This window comes from Amblyomma maculatum, chromosome 10 (assembly GCF_055883805.1).
Source record: "Amblyomma maculatum isolate TAMU_Amacu chromosome 10, ASM5588380v1, whole genome shotgun sequence".
In the NCBI taxonomy this organism is placed as follows: domain Eukaryota; kingdom Metazoa; phylum Arthropoda; class Arachnida; order Ixodida; family Ixodidae; genus Amblyomma; species Amblyomma maculatum.
The window spans coordinates 44,120,595-44,134,999 of record NC_139353.1 but is presented as its reverse complement, the minus strand read 5'-3'; the positions used below and the strand labels follow the sequence as shown (position 1 = coordinate 44,134,999).

Genomic DNA, 14,405 nt, shown 5'->3' with positions numbered 1-14,405 from the left:
CATATGTCACCGTTTTAATCTTTCCCCTTCTTGACTTCTGCATTTAAATTCTGTGAGTGCCAAATAAAAAGTTAATGAAAGAAAGTGGTTGCATGTTGTCCCTCGTCATCTTGTCGGGCTATGGAACATCAAGTACACCCACTAGCTCTCGATCTCATCCTGACAGTGTTCCTTATCTATGAAGCACAAAATGAAAGAACAAGAGGTCCGCATAGATTAAATGACTAATATTACCAGTGTTGAATACAGGCCTTGATATTGAAAGAACACTCAAATAAAAGCACTTAACTAGATTCACTTGGAAGAAGTCAGGTAGCAGCAAAAACATTAAAACAGACTGTATTAAATAAATATTAAAAACTAAAACTAGACTAAAAACCATGACTAGTATTTTGTTAATCACAAACTCATCAGAGCTGGTTGAATATAGTATGTAAGCAGTGACTGGTCGCGCACAAGCACTACAAAAAAATTAATGCACTTCAGAAATACAACCTCAAAGTAACACACAATGTCATGAGACCATCATGATGCAGCTAAAAAATTAGGCCATTGCAAACAAAACCTGCCAAACTAAATGTAAAATAGATCACATATGGAAAACATAAAACTGAAATGAAATGTACAGAGAGGGAATGGTTCTCTAGAATGGCCAAACTTTGTTCTCTGGTCCACACCCACTGGGCTACGCACACATCTTGAGATAACACCTGGTTCGAGATGGATGACTAGGCGGTGAGCAAGCCTTTAAAAGGACAGCATTGCTATAAGTTTCACCTTGCAGGCTTAATCAGAGCTGGTTGAGTATAGTATGTAAGCAGGTTTGAGATGGATGACTAGGCGGTGAGCAAACCTTTAAAAGGACAGCATTGCTATAAGTTTCACCTTGCAGGCTTAATCAGAGCTGGTTGAGTAGTATGTAAGCAGTGACTGATCGTGCATAAGCATTACAAAAAATTAATGCACTTCAGACATACAACCTCAAAGTAACACACAATGTCATGAGACTGTCATGATGCAGCTAAAACATTAGGCCATTGCAAACAAAACCTGCCAAACTGAACGTAAAATAGATCACATATGGAAAACAAATGCAAACATAAAACTGAAATTAAATGTACAAAGGGGGAATGGTTTTCTAGAATGGCCAAACTTTGCTCTCTGGTCCACACCCACCGGGCTACGCACACATCTTGAGATAACACTGGTTCGAGATGGATGACTAGGCGCTGAGCAAACCTTTAAAAGGACAGCATTGCTATAAGGTTCCCCTTGAAGGCATAAGCAGTGACTGGTCGTGCATAAGACCCCCCCCCCCCACTACAAGAAATTAATGCACTTCAGGAATACAACCTCAAAATAACACAAAATGTCATGAGACCATCATGATGCAGCTAAAAAATTAGGCCATTGCAAACAAAACCTGCCAAACTAAACGTAAAATAGATCACATAGAAAACAAATGCAAACATAAAACTGAAATTAAATGTACAAAGGGGGAATGGTTCTCTAGAATGGCCAAACTTTGTTCTCTGGTCCACACCCACCGGGCTATGCACACATCTTGAGATAACACCTGGTTCGAGATGGAAGACTAGGCGGTAAGCAAACCTTTAAAAGGACAGCATTGCTATAAGTTTCACCTTGCAGGCTTAATCAGAGCTGGTTGAGTATAGTACGTAAGCAGTGACTGGTCGTGCACAAAAAATTAATGCACTTCAGAAATACAACCTCAAAGTAACACACAATGTCATGAGACCTGTCATGATGCAGCTAAAAATTTCGCCATTGCAAACAAAACCTGCCAAACTAAAGGTAAAATAGATCACATATGGAAAACAAATGCAAACATAAAACTGAAATTAAATGTAGAGAGGGGGAATGGTTCTCTAGAATGGCCAAACTTCGTTCTCTGGTCTGCACCGGGCTAAGCGCACATCTTGAGATAACACCTGGTTCGAGATGGATGACTATGATCAAGCATGTGTGCTCTCTTGCCTACTTTCACCACCCTCAAAGTACTGTCTGCACAACCCGCTGAGAAACCAAGTCAGTAACTGGGAGACCTATATGACGACCTTGGCATCTGATGGCAATGGAACTTTTTAACTCTTGGTCAAAAGTTGCTGTAGCATATGTGAAAGCAAGAGAAACACGGGTCACGTCTCATTCAGCACCTGAAAAACAAGAAAAACAAAACAAGTTTATTATGCTTTATTTTTGCAAGGGAACATAAATAGCATATTTTCTAGAAAAAAAAATCATCACAAAAACAATGCATGCTATGACAAAGTAACATTAAGCTCTACCAAGACCTGTTTCAGCACGTAAGCCCTTTACCCTCATTTTTCTTTAACTATCAAACGGCCCTTACCACACTCGCCAGCCAGCATTCAGGTGTCAGCCTTGTTTTATTTTGCCTTTGCCAACTCATACTTCAAGTGGAAATTTATCGAATGATCTCAGCAGCAACAAAGCAGAAAAATTTAATCGATGCTTAAGCTATCATTGAGAGGACAACATTACAGCAATAGAGATCCCTTCAGGGCAAACACGCCAAGAATGCTCCTCACCAGTAGCATGCCTGACTATTCTCGCTCAGTTACCTTTTCCCGACAAAAGTGGTCTGGTTTATGTTTGTAGATTTAAACTCCCAAGGCAAAATTGGCTATGGAGGATGGCAAATTAGGAGGCTCTAGATATTTCGACACCCTTTGATTTTCTAGCATGCATTCATGTTGCACACTAAACAGGCACATCATTCCGTTTTGCCTCAATTGAAACGCAACTACCGTTTTATCTTTTTAGCGAAAGTGTTTGCTTTCTTTGGCAACACTTTGCAATGATGGCTGGATGATATCACAACTCTGTCAAGCAATGATTATTTCATGATACCGCTGGCTTTTCTTGTAAACAAGACCTCTAATGCTTAGCATATTGATTATTGCATATCTAAATTACCAGTCTGAAAGTAAAAGAAAAATATGGTACCTGCTAAAGTGTTTTGCAACGCAAAGTAGCAATTGAGTAAACAAGTTGCACATCCAGCAATAAATAGAACAGTAAACTAGCATGAGGAAAATCACTGGAAATATAAGAAGCCCGCAGAATCAGACAAATAACTGCAGTATCGAGATCGTTTAACAGGGGGTAATTTACTGACAGCCAAACGCTTTGTACCGTGTGGCCGAAAAATGCAAAGCATCCATGCCCTGTGCCATGACACTACACATTGAAAAGCCCTAGGTAATCAAAATTAAACAGCAGCCCTCCATTACAGTGTCTCTCATAGCTACGTTTTTCTTGGATGTTAAATCTCATGTATCATGCAAAGACAATCAGGCTCATCCCCATAAAGCTTGGTCAACAAAAAGCTGCTCATAAAGTGCACCTAATCTAAACCTTAACTGTAAACTCACATTTTTTAACAGCTTTAATGTTTCAAAACTTTTTGACAAAAACCTCCACTGTAGAGTCATAACGATACAATGGCTAAGGATAGCTTGCTTTGTTTTTGCCTAGTACAAGACTAGAAGACTAGTTTCTAGTACAAGACTAGAAGTTGATATTGCGAAGTACAAGCATGCTGCAATGGCAAATGGCACTGGTTTTGCCTAATCAAATTATTGTAGCTAGTTATTACAACTAGCATAACAAACAGACCTGCACATGGATCAGCAGACAGTACTGGTTTCTTCTGTCTTTGAATTCCAGAAAGCCTTTCAGGTGCATGCCTCAACCATGATTTGATGACGTCCTCAACATTGGCCATGTTCCCTTGCGGAAATTCTCCTACAGCAGCTAAAAATAAGATATTAGAGTGTTGTGTTCAAACTGAATGCAGATACATCAACGTACACTGAAGCATCGTTTGCTTATTTGGGCGAAATTTTGTGCAGAGGTGGAATTTAACAGTAATTTTTATTTTATACCAGGTTTAAATGGGGACTTACTAGGTCTTGTCAGGCCTGTTTTGGAAAAATAGGAAAAATTCTCCTGCCTCAACAGGAGGCTTTCTTGCAAAGAAACCATGCACAATCTTCCACATGTATCTGTCTTACCTATAATTGCATTTGATGTTTTCAAGCTTGAAAAATTCAGCTTGTTTTTCCTTCCAACCCAGGAGAACTTTGCTGCCACCTGGTCGCTTACAACATAGGCCAGCATGCGTTTAGCGGCCACGTTCGCATTCTTGCCACCAAGCTGCACAAGCTCGCGTACCTGCAAAAAAATCATGTACTGTTTTAAGATATGCACCTCTAGGTGCACAAGACACATATCATTTTACAAAATACTTTCTTCCTTGCCAAGCTGATTTGCACAAATGTCAAGAGTGCACCACATTTAAAAAATTATGGTAGACACTTAAGCCCTGCCTTTTAACGGTATGATGCAATAGCATAGGCGATGACCCAACACGTAAAGCCCCGACTTAACTAAGCTATATGAATGTGGCTGCATCGTCTAGGTATAGCATGCCTGACTCTGCATCTAAGAGCACTGCAAGGTTGACACTCAATTCACTGTCCTGCCTCAAATCGGCAACCCAAGCTGGTAGCTCCTCCCAACCTTCTAAATCATTTGGCCTCGTTAAGTCGTACAAACCATCAAACAATTAAAGCCCGGCCATGCCAGCTACCATCTGCCAGTGCCATGCCCTTGATTTTTCACTCACAACACCAATACCAGATTTTCTGAGTAACGGGACTTTTAAAGGTACTATGTTAAAATAAAGCCGATGCTCAAATAGCATAATTAAAAGCGTACTACATAGCTCACACAAGAAATAGCACAAAAATAGCCCATTTGCACTACAAGTACAAGTATAGAGTTCTGCAGTTTAAAATATTTTGCAATATTAACCATGTATATATTTATTTTAGTTTAGAATTTAGAGTTTACCACTGGAGACAGCCAGCGATGATTGGGTCACACAACTTCAAGACAAATTTTATCACTCAGATACAAAATTTTCTATGCTTCACATGAATATAAATAGCAAAACTGTACTAACAACTCTACAAAGTGAATGACATAGCTTTTAAGTTTTTTCACCCCTTGATATAAAAAAAAGGTGCAGTACATATTTGTACTTGTAACTTTGTAAAAAACCTCAAATATGGTTCATACTGCAGCTGCTTCAACTTATAGAAAATGAGCATTAAAGCTTGAAATTGCTTCAAAAAGTATTGTGGCAACTCTTAATAAAAAAGGCATAAAAGCGCTTTTCCCTCCAGCTATGCGGCGTGCGCTGAGTTGGGGGTCACGTAAAATGGTGGTGGTATGCGCCGATGGATGCGCGGCCTCCACCTCTCATGGCTCTCTCTCAACTTTTTCTTTTTGGTCTGTGCCATTAGAACTGAAGACCAACCATCTGTATCCTTAATGGCTTCTTGTTAGCCCATCTCTCATGTAATATCCCTAGAGGACCTTTAAAATAAAAAATAAATTTCAATATGCCTCCTTTAGAGCTCTCCTGGTTCATTATATGAACACTTACCAGAAGTGCAAATTTTTCTTTATCCGACTGCTCATTGAACTTGAGCAGATCATCCACCGAAGTGAATGGCTCAGTGATAAGAAGGGACTTGGTGATAACTGCTTGGCTTGGAAGAACTTCACATAGTTTGTTTAACATATCTCCATGCTGCTGCTGTGTAAAGTGCAAGATATTGAGTAGCCGGATAACATGCTGCTTGAAGTCTGGAAGTAGTGAAAGAGACGCAAGAAAAAATATATAATTGAGAAACGGAAAAGATATTTTGTTGACGAGTAGTCAAGGGTTCGACGAAGGTTCGTCTGGTCAGGCATGGTAGTTGAGTAAAAAGAGTTTCAGTCACTGACCAAGTCAACATGAAAAAAGAAGACGTTTCGGAACCCCTACGGGTTCCTTGATCACAACCTTTTATTTTGTTGATGCTACCCTTCTCCTTAACTTAAAAATGCTGGAATGCCTAGCACCATATACCCTGCAGCAAACAATGATGCAAGTGGCAAAATTTAATGGAAAGTTGACAGTAATTTACCATCCTAATACCTAGTAACACTATTATTTTTACTCTTCAATCATAATGTTGTATCTAACCTATGTTACTTAATGCCCATATAGGAGTCTATAAAGCAAGTTTAAAAAAAGTCTCACTTTATATCTGCACAAACGGTTGTAAATAACCCTTGGTTAAATTATTGTCTACGAAAAGAAGAAGTAAGTTTTTTAGGAGTCAAATGTATTCATAGTTAGATTGCTTTTCAACCGCAAAAATTACTGACCAAGCAAGGAATGTCCCATCAATGACAAAGAAAACATCACATGAAGGAAAGCCACTGTGCTCACATTACCACACACTAGAGAGATAAAGGTAGAAAAGAGAACAGCAAATTCAGGCAAAGAGCACAAAAGCATCCATGAGAAAAAAGAAAAGGAATGTGTCAACTGCCAGCAACCCAGACATTAGGTCACCAGTACAAAAACGGCAAAGGTACAGAAGAAAAGCAACAACCCAGCTAAGTGCTACATACAAATGCTACCATGCCAGGTAGCCATACAGGGGCCACTGTGCACTTTGAGCTAAACTTACCCCTTCAGGCACGAAAAAAATATCTAAGAGCCATTTTTGGTTCTCCAAGCTTCAAATGATGTGCCCTGAATAAACTGAAAGAAATCATTTTATTTTTGTCCCTATTCGAGGACAGGTCACCTCAATACAGAAAAAGTAATGCATACTACCAGCAGTAAGTGCGAGAGCGCCCTTAGCAAGTATCGAGCTGAAAAGATGGTTAACGGATTATTGCTCAAATTTTTAATTAAATCAGTCACTTCAGAGTACGCTTATTAAAAGGTCAAAGCAATTACTATGAGCAGGCATGCACAAAAAGATGGCACTTTGAATCCGACACTTCACTGTGCATCCTTCACGACGGCAGCGCTGTGAGTTCAGTGTGTTGACATGTTCCGGCAAGTGGTTGTAGCCATTGTACCTAATGGTAGCGTCAGTATTAAATGCGGTTTAGGCTCCATTGCGACAGGCACTGGGCATTCACTACATGGTCGACCGCGCTATTTCTGAGGTGTCCTACTGCATGCAATTAAGCTGTTTGCGACGTCTGTTTGGAAGGCCGCTATGCCCAAAATAATTTTCTGTGCAAGCTCCTCAGCACTTCCGTCTCATAGGTACTCTATCCAGCTGTTGCACAGCGCAAGATAGAAAGTGAAAAAAATACCTTCACCGCCTACTTTCTAGTTCTTGACCGAATAGGGTACAGCGACATAAGGAAGTTGAGCTTGGAGTGTTTTGAAAAATCCAAAATAGCACTTTTATTGCCTTTTTGCATAGCAGGGAGCACAAAGTAAGAGTCACGCCCAACCCTCAGAAAAAGGAGTGTGCTGGCAGAGGCAGCGTTGAAGTGCCCTGTCCCCGTCGGAAGTGCATGCAAAGTTGAATACGCTCGTAACAAGGATGATAGCCATTATTTCACAGTCATGGGCCCTTTCTTCGATAAATAAATGCTAATATTTTGGTCAGCGAAGATTCTTAAGGCCAAAACGACAAAAGCAAGAAGCAATTGCTGTCAGCTCCATAGAACATAGCCGTGTCAATTTTTTCCGTGCTTTTCAAGCACGATTTTTTTTTACTTCGTAAAAGATAGTGCCAGTTCAATCAAGTTGATTTCCCGAATAAGATAAATACCAAACCAGAACAGTTTGTTGGTTACCATAACATTTAAAATGTATCTCTTTGGACAGCTCACAAAGTACAGAAATCTCACCGTGAGGCTTATTTGGATGTGCTGACGAACGGAACAAAGGCTTCTCCATACTAGCGCTTAACTACTAAGTGGAAACAGTAAATTTTTACCAGAAGTGCAAAGACTAAAATCTGAACTTACCTTCATCAACAGAAACGCTACTAGAAGCCTTATCTGCAAATGGAAGAAGAACAAGCAGCCGAACCTTAGCATTGAATGTATAAATTTCTTGATAAAATAAAAAACTGAAGCAAAATCTATCACTTCTAACATTTCACAGTGTAACTATGCAAACTGCCAGCATTATGAGTGCATGTTTTTTGTTTCATTTTCAACTCTTTTTTTGACTGAATTGTCCTAACTGTACTAATATGCTCATCTAAGCTTTCAATAAATGGGCAGAAATGCGACTACATTACAGTGCCTTTTATGCCAAAGTATGCAGTTAAACATGGGTATAACACTAGACTAGCCACGAAAACACCTGCTTTTTCATACATGTTTCCGCTGTCAGGCTTCCCGTCACCAGTGCCTTTAGGAACGGACTTCTTTCTTTGCATCATCAGTGCTGTCGGCCATCCCCGCTGCCCGTGCGTTAGGTTTCTGCACTGGATTCTCAGGATCAAATGTGCAGTGAAGATGGGTGCACAGGCTCACATCTTTTTGTCATATTTTTGCTGCTTTTGAGCATGAACAGTAATAATTATTGCTAGCGTAAAGGGGAAAGCAGTGGAGACCACTGCATCTGCCATATAGATATGGAAACCGTGCTGGAATGCGGTGCATTGGAACGATTGCAGTCCCTCCTTGATATTGCAGATGTTCCTCTCATTTCAATTCACATCGTACAGTGATGAAACTTCCACGTGGTTCGGCTAAATTTCCAGCAACTCAGTACTAGCTAACAGATAGTTGGCACACCAAATTTCTTATATCAGTCAAACACTGCAACACCTTCACTATTTGGAGCTCTCAAATAAACATGCTTGAATAGAAGCGGTTATGGGAGATTTAGAAACATATCAAAGAATTTGCTAAATGGAGGTTCATTAAATCCAGGTTTAACTGTAGTTCACTGAAACATAGTGTCCCTCTAGAGCAGTATGATGACACCACAACATCTGAAAAAGTACTCCAATAAACACTTCTGAAAAATCCTGAAACAGCGGTATGTATTAACTCACCTTTATCTGAAAGATCACGGTCACCAAGAGATACCAGCTCCAGGCAATCATCTGGACAGTAAAAAAACAACCAGACATTACACCACTGTTTGGCTACACAACACCAGAAATTCTCCAAATTTTACCCCTATTCGGCACAATGGTGAAGTCTTGACCAAAACAATTTGCACACTCTTTATGTTGGATTCATAATTGTTACCCATAACAATGAAATTGCTACATGCATTTCAAAAGCTGAAATAATTCAAACTTCTTAATGCTTATTGCCCAGGTGCAAATGAAATGCAAGCATGGCCACGAATCATACAAAACTAAGCAAAGCAAAGTAATCTAATCTATCCGAACCTTAGCCACACTCTTTTGCCACGTTCACTTTGCTTTGCCACATCGACCTTTTCCATCTGCCTCAGATGAAGAGTGAAAGGACCAATTTTTGAAGTTATCTTACCTAATAAATCTGTGTAAAACTTTCATCTATGTCTTTCACATTAAGTTCCACAATTATGCAAAAACAATAGGGCCTTGCCAAAGACAAAAAGTTACTTAAGCAAATTAGCCTATCATATCATGATGCTGGTGTAAAAGTTTCACACATAGATACGTTTATTTCTGTTGACGAAACTTACTGATTTGCATAGTATTTGGTATGTAATACGAGGTTTAACACCCCAAGCAATATGAAACATGCAGCATGCTATAGTGGAGTGCTCGGGATTAATATGAGCCACCTGGGGTTCTTCAATGTATGCTAACATTGCACAATGCATGGGCACCTTGCATTTCGCCTCCATCCGCATGCATCCACTGCAGCCTGGATCACTGTTATGTATCACTGTTATGTATAAGAATCCAGGAGTTAGGTGCCCTAACCTTCAAGCCATCACATCACGATGCTATGTTTCAAGTGGCAAATTCTTCATTGGCTTAACCCTTCATTCATTAAAAAACAGAAGCCCAGGAAAGTACATACAAGTAGTTTCTGCCATATTTGTGGTTGTTTCATCACCTGGATTAGTACAGAAAGAGTGTGTTCTTTTAGGTGGCTAACTATAATTTACCCGTTTCTGCCCTTATGCGAGTTGGGTAGGACAAATCAAAGGAAATAAACATGACAATGAAAGCAGATTCCCCACTTGCTTACCCTCACTTTGTGTGGAGTTTTGTACAGCACTCTGTGTGGCGCTTTGCACAGCACTTTCAGTCACGGTGCTAGGCACAGTAGAGGACAGACCTGAAAAGAAAACAAAACGAAGGTTGCCTATGATAACTATAACAATGCAGCCGCTTAGCATTTTTCAAGTGAATGATCAATAACCTTGAGGAAAGTCAAGGGGCACTGATGGAGCGTTCGTCACATGCCGCACTTTCACCCTGGGGTAGTCTGATTCTTCATCATCAGACCATGCCTGGGGTGGTTTTCTAATCCTCTTTTGTGGCACTTCAGTGTCACTACTAAGCTCAGAAGTATATTGACTTATGTCGAGCTTCTTTCTAGCCAAATCATAAGTACCTGGAATAAATTTTCAGATATACAGTGCTGCAGACTATCACAAGCAAAAGTGCTATGCCAACTGCATTTACCAAACAGCCCCTTCACAGATACGTCGAACAGTTGCCAAGATGAGTCCGGTGGTGCTGCTTTTCGAACTAACGACACAATCCTGTCCCCTTTTACATGAAGTGGCCAAGCACACTGCCTGTCACTGATCCATGAAGACGGAACAACCTCCACTTGGTCGTGGTGCAAAAATTCAACAATGGCATATGCCATCTGAAAAATGAGAAAAAAATAAAAGATAAATCTCACACCCACATAAACAAAAGGACAACTGAGACTGCTTTTGAAATTGTTAAAACATGCACTAACTAATATTTGTGTCAAAGAAACAGGCAATAACAGAGGTGAAATATGGTTGAGTGGCATGTCAGTTGGCCGTGTGTAGCTCCGGCACTACTAAAAACTTGTCACCCATTGGCAGTTTAACCATCTTTTGCAACCTATGCAGGTGCCATATCTTTGGTGATGAGGGGGACGATACAAGACAGATGCCAATCCTGGAGGAATTGAAGGGCATGGTGTACAAGTCCTCTTTAACTAAGAATTCATAGCCAATAATGCACAGCTCATTTGAGTCTTATCAGGTGCGCTATGTTTTTGACTACAATGACATGGCCATCTTGCAGAAAGCAGCTGTCTTTGTCATTTAGAGAGATCGTGAAGTTTGCAAATTTCACCGTTCTGTACTCAGGAGGGGAGCACTCTGGCAACAGCAGACCTTGCGTGTGCTGATGGAGCGGAAGAGGTGTTTCACTCAATGGCTCCCAGTTGCATGGCTTGAGATCTGCCTCAGCCATCCTATTCTGCAACTGCTCTAGTGGCTTCCCATGTTTGCGAAGGCATTTCTTAATGGCCTGCATGTTGTTCTCAAATGGAAATGCACTGAAGGAGTCCAGCTCACCATGTCTTTCAACATCAGAAGACAGATGTATTAAGCAATGTACATTGAAGGAAATATGTTCTTCTCCATACAGATCACCAAAATCTGAAACAAAGCACCTCAGAAGCTTACCAGCATATGCAGCATGCTGACGACAGAGAACCTTGTTAGCAAGGATGGAAAGGGAAGCATGAAGAAAGAGAAAATGCTGGTACAAGTTGTCTGACAAACAAAACTTCAGGATGACTGGGCCAGTGTAGAAGAGAAAAAGCCTGAATTCAGAAGCCTTCCAACGCTCTAGATCTTCAAGCCCTCGTGATTTGCGAGGAAATTCTCGAGGTATGAAGCTATGCAACTGACTGCTCTGCTCACTGAAATTTTGACGATTAAGTGATCCAAAACGTACTCCTAACGGTCCAGAAACCCACAAAGAAAGAAGCTTTTTCATGACACCAAGAAGCACAAGGTGCATATAGTCCAAGGGTATGTCATCGACACAGTTGATTGGGAGGAGCCACTGTAGCCACCATGCCCTTTTGTAGCCATTATAAAGGCTCGTGCAGGAGCATCACACACAATAGCCTTCACGGTCACATGTAAAATTTTGCCATTGACAATGAGGCCTTCAGAGAGCAAGGTCTGCAGCTCAGAAACAAATGGCTTCAGAAAATCACTGGAAGAGTCTGGCTTTGAATGCCCTGCAAATGCACCAACAAGAAATGGTGTTTCATCACCACAGCCATGAGCAAGGCACTGAATAGGCCAGAGCTGCATCCTTGAACTTTTTGACAGTGGAAGACCATCAACATTGAATGTTAAAGTAATCATGGCGGGCGGATTTTCTACTTGGCGCAGCAAACGAAGCAGTACATCTGCTAAACCAAAGTGGCAGTATTGGCCTGGTGCTAATGGGGTAACCGCACACTGTTCCCGTGGTTTGTGAGGAGTACGCAGAAGCGTGCGACCATCTTTCGGGAGGTCCGACATAGCAGGATGACCTATCAATATCTTCAATAGAGCTGTCAGCGCACGCTTTTTGATTCCGTGCTTAACTGCCCATTCCCGCAGATAATTTCGGAAATATTGTTCATCTCGACCATCACATTGCGGCGTCGCTGCTCCACTGTCACCGTCTTCGGCACAAGGACAAAACTCTAAATTCTGCATGGGCTCATTGCACCGTGAGCGATGCAAACTTGCGCTCAAAGCAGCTGAGATAACCAAGTTGCCATCACAACTTCCATCACTACTATAACCTTCTATAGAACGTCCAGCAACCACCACAGTAGGCCCAGTCCCCAACTCGCGAGAGGTTTGTCCTCTCGGTGTGCATTTACTTGCGCAGTCAAGCAGCATCAATGACTTCTTCGCCTCCCGGGTGGCCTTTTCACATACGCGAGCATCACTTCGTTGCTGCATAGCCATAATGAGTATGCAACCGGATAAATAAAACTAGCTGAACAACCAATTAATGCCACGTGTATAAAAAAGCAACTACACGATTCCGCCATAACAGTATGTCCCGTTTTCATACAACGAACCTAAATCGGCTGAAGATTGAAACAATGGCGGGCAATTCTTACCACAAACGAACTCACGTTTTGTACTGCACGCCGGCTGGTTGCAACAAGTTGGCTCCAGCTAGCTTAACGTACGAAACCTGCAAAGAAAAGAAATACCCAAAAGTACGCACTAGGGCTACGCTACAGAACGAAAAAATCGGTCTTACCGCTCTCAGGAGTCACGCAAGTGACGTTCGACAGCAACGACTCGCGCGCGCTCGAGCATCGGATGGATCGGCTAGCAGTGGCTGTTGTTGGCTGTAGCAGAGAGCCGCCGTACGGAGATGGACGTGTATTAACTCTTCAGTTCAGTTCAGGCGTTCAGTCGTGTCCGACTCTTCGTGACCCTGACCCTATGGACCATGTCACGCCACGCTTTCCGGTCTGTATTAACTCTAGACAGATATATAGAGCAGAAAACATATGGTACCTTCAAATGCAAAAAATACTTATTTTTGACGCATGTAACATTCTACTTTTTAACGAAAACACATATGAGTGCATTTCAAAAATGTCAATCGTGCTGAAACGTACAACGGACGTCCAGAGTATTATAACACGACGGACTGTTCATGCATCCAAAATAGTGAATCCGCTGGACTTTCGTTGGTTTGAAGTTGCTGGACATCCAGAAACAAATATCCGCAGGACCTCCGATGGCTTACTACCGGTGGGCTTTGTTAATGTCCGGAAAAAGACGTTCAGTGTACGCCCAGTGGACGTCCCAATGCGGTCGCGGACGTTCGGATCTAAATCGGATGTCCGACGGTCATTTGTGGTCCAATGGGCATGAGTTCCCCGTCCGTGCCCTCGAACGCGTGTCTGGCTTTCGTCAGTCTTATGCCCGATTGAGTTTTCGAATTGTCAGGATCAAGTAGGTGTCTGAGTAGGCTCCACGTATTAGCAAGGCTCATGTTCCCTTCCATCTCGTCACACCTACTACACCAGTTTTGTTCGCAAAGTTTTACTGCGTAATCTTCAATCTCTTTGTTATATCTTGCTATCCTTCGCCTAAGGTTCCTGTTCCATCTTTGCGACCGGAGACGCCTCTCCATGCCGCATTTTGCTTCCCACATATGAAGGAGTTTGCTGTCAACCGTCACCGGCGCATCGTCCTCCCGTAGGGTCGTGGTTGCTTTCTCTACTTGTTTCTTAAGCGTCTCTGCCCATTGCTCTATGTTTTGGATTTCATCTCCCGATTCGCAGTTTTCTCTGATTTGCCTAAACCTGTCCCAATCGGTGATTTTGGGTTTTTTGAGGCGACGCGTTTTGACGCCCTTGCTGAGGGTGAGAGCCAGAACAAAGTGGTCGCTGCCAAAATTTTGAGCTGTGTTTTTCCAGACTGCGTCTCCCGTGTTTTTTCCTAAGGTAAGGTCCGGAGTGGTGTCTGCACAGACGCTGTTTCCCATCCTGGACGGACAGCTAGGGTCCGTCAGCAGGGTGAGGCCGAGCTCATGTATGTCCTCCCACAGTTG

The 14,405-nt window shown here is 41.8% G+C and overlaps 1 protein-coding gene, 1 long non-coding RNA gene and 1 pseudogene across 3 annotated transcripts in view; 1 reads left to right on the top strand and 2 right to left on the bottom strand.

Moving 5' to 3' along the window:
• Positions 1-14,405, top strand: part of trh (PAS domain-containing protein trachealess) — a 592,592-nt gene that overhangs the window by 360,107 nt on the left and 218,080 nt on the right. The gene's annotated exons all lie outside the window — the stretch shown is intronic.
• Positions 8,926-13,138, bottom strand: LOC146176301 (uncharacterized). Its single transcript, XR_014701518.1, has 4 exons — positions 13,098-13,138; positions 12,967-13,028; positions 10,072-10,161; positions 8,926-8,981 (listed from the first exon to the last, which is right to left on the bottom strand). It is a non-coding gene; the product is annotated as an uncharacterized LOC146176301 (long non-coding RNA).
• Positions 10,772-12,869, bottom strand: LOC146176302 (uncharacterized; annotated as a pseudogene).